The following is a 7,853-nucleotide window of genomic DNA, read 5'->3' as shown; positions in this document are numbered from 1 at the left end:
TTATGAGAATGATGTGATGAACAAGACCCATCCGTTAGCTTAGCATTATGATCGTTTAGTTTTATTGCTATTGCTTTCTTCATGACTTATACATATTCCTCTGACTATGAGATTATGCAACTCCCGAATACCGGAGGAACGCCTTGTGTGCTATCAAACATCACAACGTAACTGGGTGATTATAAAGATGCTCTACAGGTGTCTCTGAAGGTGTTTGTTGGGTTGGCATAGATCAAGATTAGGATTTGTCACTCCGTGTATCGGAGAGGTATCTCTGGGCCCTCTCAGTAATGCACATCACTATAAGCCTTGCAAGCAATGTGACTAATGAGTTAGTTGCGGGATGATGCATTACGGAATGAGTAAAGAGACTTGCCTGTAACGAGATTGAACTAGGTATGATGATACCGACGATCGAATCTCGGGCAAGTAACATACCGATGTCAAAGGGAATAACATATGTTGTTATGCGGTTTGACCGATAAAGATCTTCGTAGAATATGTAGGAACCAATATGAGCATCCAGGTTCCGCTATTGGTTATTGACCGGAGATGTGTCTCCGTCATGTCTACATAGTTCTCGAACCCGTAGGGTCCGCACGCTTAACGTTCGATGACGATTTGTATTATGAGTTATGTGATTTGATGACCGAAGATTGTTCAGAGTCCCGGATGAGATCACGTACATGACGAGGAGTCTCAAAATGGTCAAGACATAAAGAATGATATATTGGACGATATTATTCGGACACCGGAAGAGTTCCGAGAGGTACCGGGTAAAAACGGAGTGCCGGAGGGGTTGCCGGAACCCCCCGGGGAAGTAATGGGCCAACATGGGCCTTAGGGGAGAGAGAGGGCAGGCCACGAGGAGGTGGAGCGCGCCCCCCATGGTGAGTCCGCATAGGACTAGGGGAGGGGGCGCGACCCCCCTTTCCCTCTCCCTCTCCCTCTCCCTTTCCCTTCCTTCTTCCCCCTTCCACCAAGTGGAATCCTACTAGGACTTGGAGTCCTAGTAGGATTCCTCTCTCTTGGCGCGCCCTACAGGGGCCGGCCGGCCTCCCCGTCTCCTCCTTTATATACGGAGTCAGGGGCACCCTAGAACACAACAAGATCAATTGTCTTAGCCGTGTGCGATGCCCCCCTCCACAGTTTATTACCTCGGTCATATCGCGTAGTGCTTAGGCGAAGCCCTGCGCCGGTAACTTCTTCATCATTGTCGCCACGCCGTCGTGCTGACGGAACTCTCCCTCGTCCTCAACTGGATCAAGAGCTCTAGGGACGTCATCGTGCTGAACGTGTGCTGAACACGGAGGTGTCGTACGTTCGGTACTTGGATCGGTTGGATCGTGAAGACGTTCGACTACATCAACCGCGTTACTAAACGCTTCCGCTTTCGGTCTATGAGGGTACGTGGACACACTCTCCCCGCTCATTGCTATGCATCTCCTAGATAGATCTTGCGTGATCGTAGGATTTTTTTAAATACTACGTTCCCCAACACTATAAGGGGTCGTCGAGCCAATCATCTGAGGCAGGCCTTGGCTCAAACAAGGGCCCGTCTAAGGAGAAATCATGGGCCGGTTATAGATCAAGCCACTACCGAGGAGCAAGCACCTTGAGGGCCACCTTCCTCCACTCAGTAAGTGTGACCCCTTTTTAATATTTTAGAAGACATCTCTCATTATCTTACAGTGATATTTATTTGTCTTTCCTCTTGCATGCCTCTTCCAACCTCCAACACTTCAGCGCCCCAACCTCCTAAACCAAGTACCTCGGTCCGCCAAATAGCTTTTGTTCGAGCAATGCCTCCCGAGGGCACTCAAGGCTCCCATCGAGCAGAGTCCTCGGCGATGTCGGCGACTACATCCAAGGCCGAGAGCATATGTTGCGTCATCGGGCGAGGAAGTCTTTGATGATCAACTAGGTTTTTACCGATCTGGAATATGAGGCTCTTCGGTTGGTGAATGAGCATCTTAGCGCCACACGGATGGGACTCAAGGATGTTGCCACCATTCTTGCCAAGGATTTGGAGGTAATGAAGCCCTTAGTTGCAAGCTATGAGTCCTTTCATCACCCAGTAGCCCTCAAGGTGTAAGCTAAATAATGTCCGCGTATACCGGATGGGAGAGAATTCTTCCGAACTATTTGTCTAAGGAGTGCTTCAAACGAGTAAGGTGTGTGAAGATACCTTAGACGCATGAGAATGGACGCAAAGTCCAATACCCTCGAAACTTTGGTTGAGTACCTGTACCCGACCACAGGATCGACATGACTCCTCCTTCCTTATTGCATATTTGTAAAATCGCAAAGTCCAGTAGCCCCCAAGCCTTAGGTGGGGTGCAAGCGGCCGATCTAAGGATCGATATCCCCGTCTGATCACACTGACTGCTTTTACAGGAGTCGCGGAAGAAAACCAGCCAATTGTCCAAAGAGTTGGTGTTGTTCAAGGCCCATCTTAAGGAGTCGAAGTAGGCGGTTGAGCATATCAAGAACTTCGCCCGGGAGGCTGCTGGTAAGATGTAGACTCCTATTACCATTGACTTAACTATAAGTGCTATGGTCAATTCATATTGTTTTTTAGCAGCTGGGCAGATAGGTATGCTTGAGAAGGATCTGGAGTGGGCTCGGGAGGATGCACGATAATCCCTATAGCAGGAGTCTACGGGGCGCCGAGTCCTCGTCCATCATACAGAGGAATGCAACCACCTAAAGGAAGCCAATTCCAAGTTGGCCGAGGAGAAAAACAAGCAAGGACTAGAGCTGGAAAAGCTCAAGGCTCAGCTAGCAGCCTTCGAACAAGAGGCCAAGCAAACCTGCGAGTTCCTTGCGGGTAATCAACTGCCCATGCAATTAATATTGTCGGTTTTCTGCTCGTGCTAAAACATATTTGTCAAACTTTGCAGCAATTCTTCCTGATCAGTCGAGTGGAGACGGCGAGGTATCCATAAAGGACATGATAGTGAAGCTAAGTGACGGAGTCAAATCCGACAGATCTTGAGTAGGGGGTCCCGACCTGGCCCTCTCGAAGGGACGATCAGATCCCCTCGCCCGACTAGGGCTACAAACGAGTCGAGTTCGAGCGAGTTGGCCTAGGCTCAGCTCAACTCATACTAAAATTCGACTGAGCTCAAAATATGCGAAGCTCAAGGTCGAGCTGTAGATGTGGCTCATGCTCAGCTTGTAATGATCTCGAGTCGATCTCGAGCTAGTTTTGACCTAAATAAGATGATTTTTAAAATTATTTTAAGGCAAATTTTAAAGTAAGATAGGACACAACAGAAAAAGCCGCGATAAAATTTGACTTATTCTTTCTCAACTTAAGATTAATATTTAATAACAAGAGATCGTGGATAGAAGACAACAAAGGTGCGTCAGCTTTCAAAATTTGGCCGAAATAATAAGATATTGAACACACAGTTGGCCACGTGTCATATTGAGGCTAAACTTTCTCCATGCTGAATTTCCATGTTTCCTAGTAGGTAAAATGAAGAAATAATTCGTACAAAACATATATGGCAGTGGATGATCCTAATTCTTTATAATAGACCTGAAGATTATTTTATATATTTATATGATATCAAGCTATCGAGCTAAAATCGAGCGAGCTAATGCTGACTCAAGATCGGCTCGTTTCTCGATCGAGCTACATAGAGTGCTCATACTCTGCTCATTTTTTCTTTCAGTCGATCTTGAGTCGAGCTAAATTACGAGTCGATCTCGAGCGGCTCACGAGCCTCGAGCTTTTCTTGCAGCCCTACGCTCGACTGCCCCTCGATCCCCATCCTACCAGTCTATGCCCGATCCAAATCCATCCATCCACCCACGGTCAGCTGATAAACCGCAAGTATAGGGGATCGCAACAGTTTTCGAGAGTAGAGTATTCAACCGAAATTTATTGGTTCGACATAGGGGAGCCAAAGAATATTCACGAGTATTAGTAGTTGAGTTGTCAATTCAACCACACCTGAAATACTTAAGATCTGTAGCAAAGTATTTAGTAGCAAAGTAGTATGGAAGTAACAGTAACAGTGGCAAAAGTAGCAGTAGCAGTTTTGTAGTGATTGTAATAGCAGTTGCAACGAAAGTAACTTAGCAAAGATCAGTATGTGAAAAGCTCGTAGGCATTGGATCGGCAATGATAATTGTGTTGGAAAATATTCATCATGTAGCAGTCATAACCTAGGGTGACACAGAACTAGCTCCAGTTCATCAATATAATGTAGGCATATATTCCATATATAGTCATACGTGCTTATGGAAAAGAACTTGCCTGACATCTTTTCTCCTACCCTCCCGTGGCAGCGGGGTCCTAATGGAAACTAAGGTATATTAATGCCTCCTTTTAATAGAGAACCAGACCAAAGCATTAACACTTAGTGAATACATGAACTCTTCAAACTACGGTAATCACCGAAAAGAATCCCAATTATTGTCACCTTGGGGTTTGCCGATTATAACTCGTAATAGGTGTCTACAACTTGCAAGATAGGATCAAGAACACAAATATATTCATGAAAACATAATAGGTTCAGATCTGAAATCATGGCACTCGGGCCCTAGTGACAAGCATTAAGCATAGCAAAGTCGTAGCAACATCAATCTCAGAACATAATGGATACTAGGGATCAAACCTAACAAAACTAACTCGATTACATGATAAATCTCCTTCAAACCATCACCGTCCAGCAAGCCTACAATTTAATTACTCACGCACGGTGGTGAGCATCATGAAATTGGTGATGGAGGAAGGTTGGTGATGATGATGGCAATGGATTCACCTCTTCGGAGCCTCGAACAGACTCCAGATCAGCCCTCCCGATGAAGAACAAGATGCGGCGGCGGCTCCGTATCGTAAAACACGATGAATCCTTCTTTCTGAATTTTTTCTCCCCGAATACGTACTTATAGAGTTGGAGTTAGGGTTGGAGGAGGTCCAGGGGGCCCACAAGCCTGCAGGGCGCGCCCCCAGGCTTGTGGCCTCTGGGTGGCCCCCCTCTGGTAACTTCTTGCGTCGGTATTTTTTATATATTCCACAAAAATACTCCATAATTTTTCAGGTCAATCCGAAAACTTTGATTTCTGCACAAAAATAACACCATGGCAATTCTGCTAAAAACAACGTCAGTCCGGGTTAGTTCCATTCAAATCATGCAAATTAGTCTAAAACAAGGGCAAAAGAGTTTGGAAAAGTAGATACGATGGAGACGTATCATCAGCCTGCAATCCCTCCCCTGTGTGCTACATGTTATATCGCGCATGTCTTGTTAAGCCCAAATCTGTTGATTTTGACCCGTGTAATGTTTTTTACCTGCCTGCGAATTTAGCAATTATCCACGGAATTTCTATTTTACAAAAAAGTCCATCTACATCAAGCATTTAATAAGTCACCAACCATGCATCGGGTTAAAATGATTTATAAATGTAAAATGCTTATAATTTTGTGTAGATTCAAAATATACAACTCTCACATGTGTTAAAAATGTTTAATTTGTTGATTGCATTAATTTGCATTAATAACTTGCTAAAATGGTTTATTTCATAACTAAATAACTGTAGCTCCGATTTAAACGAGCTTTATATGCAAATGAACTAGAAAACCATGCAGAATAACATGGTGCACTTACTTTTCCTATTTAACAACAATAAAGTATGATTTAGAACAGAACAGTACCAAATTCGAAATTTGCGTATGGGAATTTCCGTAATAGTTATATGTTGTTTCCGGCCTCATTTAAATTGCCTAGATTGGTAGTTTACTTATGCTTCACCTCTTGTCATGTTTAACAATATTTAATATTGATGAGTAGCTAAATGGGTTTGAACGTTATAACTGAATGTGGAGTTTCGTCAGTATGCAACTCGTTGCATATTGAGCTTCACTTAATGTGTAGTAATTGATTGTTGCACCTTGACATGCATCATACTTGGATGTGCATGATGTCATGATTATGATTATTTGTTTACCGTCTCGTTTGCTTCTTTCCGTTTATGCTTGTTCTCGCTAGTTCCCGGTAACGATGCGGAGTGCGAGGATTCGTTCGACTATGTTCAGTTCGTCTACTTCATGGATTCGATATTCTTCAAAGCAGGATTCCAGGCAAGATGATCATTACATTGGAAAGCTTTACTAGCTTTGTTTTGCTAGATGTCTCGATGCTATCGTTTGGTCTCGCTACCTACCACTTGTTTGAAAGCCTCTCAATTTCCATGATAAGCCTCTAACCTCCACCACCTATGCAAACCATTAGTTGGCTATGAAACCGCTTTGCTCAGCCCCTCTTATAGCGTTGCTAGTTACAGGTGAGGTTGTCCCATGTTGATACATGGATATCTTGGAATATCATTATATTATGCTTATTTAATTAATATATCTATACACTTGGTTAAGGGTAGAAGGCTCGGCCTTTTACCTAGAGTTTTGTTCCACCCTTGTCACCCTAGTATTCGTTACCGGTGTTATATTCCTTGACGAGCGCTCCTAACACATGTGGGGTTTATGGGCCCCCTTGATCTCTAGTCTTTGTGTTGAACTTTTCCAGTGAGGCCTCAACTTTGGTTCTAAAATTTGTCAACATAATAATACAGATAATTAATTAATGCATAGAGTGTCGCCACCTCGGGGACTCTTGTAATTCCACATAAGCAGGTGGGTCACTACTGATGGTGTTGGTCCAAAATAGGGCAATGTCCGACGCCCCCGAGAAACCAGGGTCTCAGCTAACCCGACGTCTTGCCCATCCGGCCGTGTCCTGACTACGAGATGCGCATGGCTCTAATTGGGATTGTCGACATGCTAGGAGGTCTTGCTGGACTAGTTTTACCTTAGATGAAGGACTTGTGCACCGGATTCCGACGATGCTTCGGGCTATCCCGTAGTTAAGGTTTTCAAAGTTGCATGTGGTAATTTGTAATTGGACAAGTTGGAGAACCCCTAGAGGGTTAAATCTTTCGAAAAGACGTGTCCGCGGTTATGTGGCGACTTGGAAATTGATAACCTCTCATTGTAGAGAACGTCAAACTAAATTAACTAAAACTTGCCAACCGTGTGCATAACCATGATTGTCTTTTCTTGTGAGACTGGGATCAAGAAGAGAACACGGTGGGGTTATGATTGACTCGTAAGTAGGTGTTCAGGATCACTTCTTGATCATACTACATTGCGCCCGCTTATGCATAGGATTTATCTCATCTTGTTCTAGTACACGTAAGAATAGTTGGGTAACAAATGCTTAGTGCTTGCTACAACCTTACCACTTAACCTTTCCATACTCATTAAAGTATTGTTAGTCTTGATACCCATGGTAATGATATTAATTGCCAAGTCCCAAAAGGCTCACAGATACTACAACACTAAATGTAGGTACAGGTAAAGCGATGCTTTAATGTGAGAGAGATGCATTGTTCTATTTGGAGTTCTTCTTCGTCGATGATCTTAGGATGGGTTCCAGGTTGACAGCCTGGGATTAGCAGGGTGTACGTTGCTTTCTTTTATTTGGTGCCTCTTTAGGCCAATTTGCTTCTTATCCCACCGTATGATGACTACTATGTATTGACGGATTGTGATATTTATGTTGTAGCTTCCTTTTTTGTGGCGAGTGTAAGCCAACTTAAACGTTTGTATTCTCATGTATTCAGTTGATGTTGTATTTTTTGTGACGTCCACCTTATTACCGACATGTGACTCGTCACATGTTGGGGTATCCCCACGCTCCTATCCTTAGTGAGGCTTGTAAAGTCGTTTGGGGTAGACCGCATGTTGAGCATTACACCTCGGACCCGAGCTATCCTCTGTCGAGGATATGTTAAGGGTCTGGCCCCACTTTGACTACCTTTCAATTATGTTGTTCGATTAC

The sequence above is a fragment of the Aegilops tauschii genome, chromosome 7, assembly GCF_002575655.3.
Source record: "Aegilops tauschii subsp. strangulata cultivar AL8/78 chromosome 7, Aet v6.0, whole genome shotgun sequence".
In the NCBI taxonomy this organism is placed as follows: Eukaryota; Viridiplantae; Streptophyta; class Magnoliopsida; order Poales; family Poaceae; genus Aegilops; species Aegilops tauschii.
Note: the sequence above shows the minus strand (reverse complement) of the source record.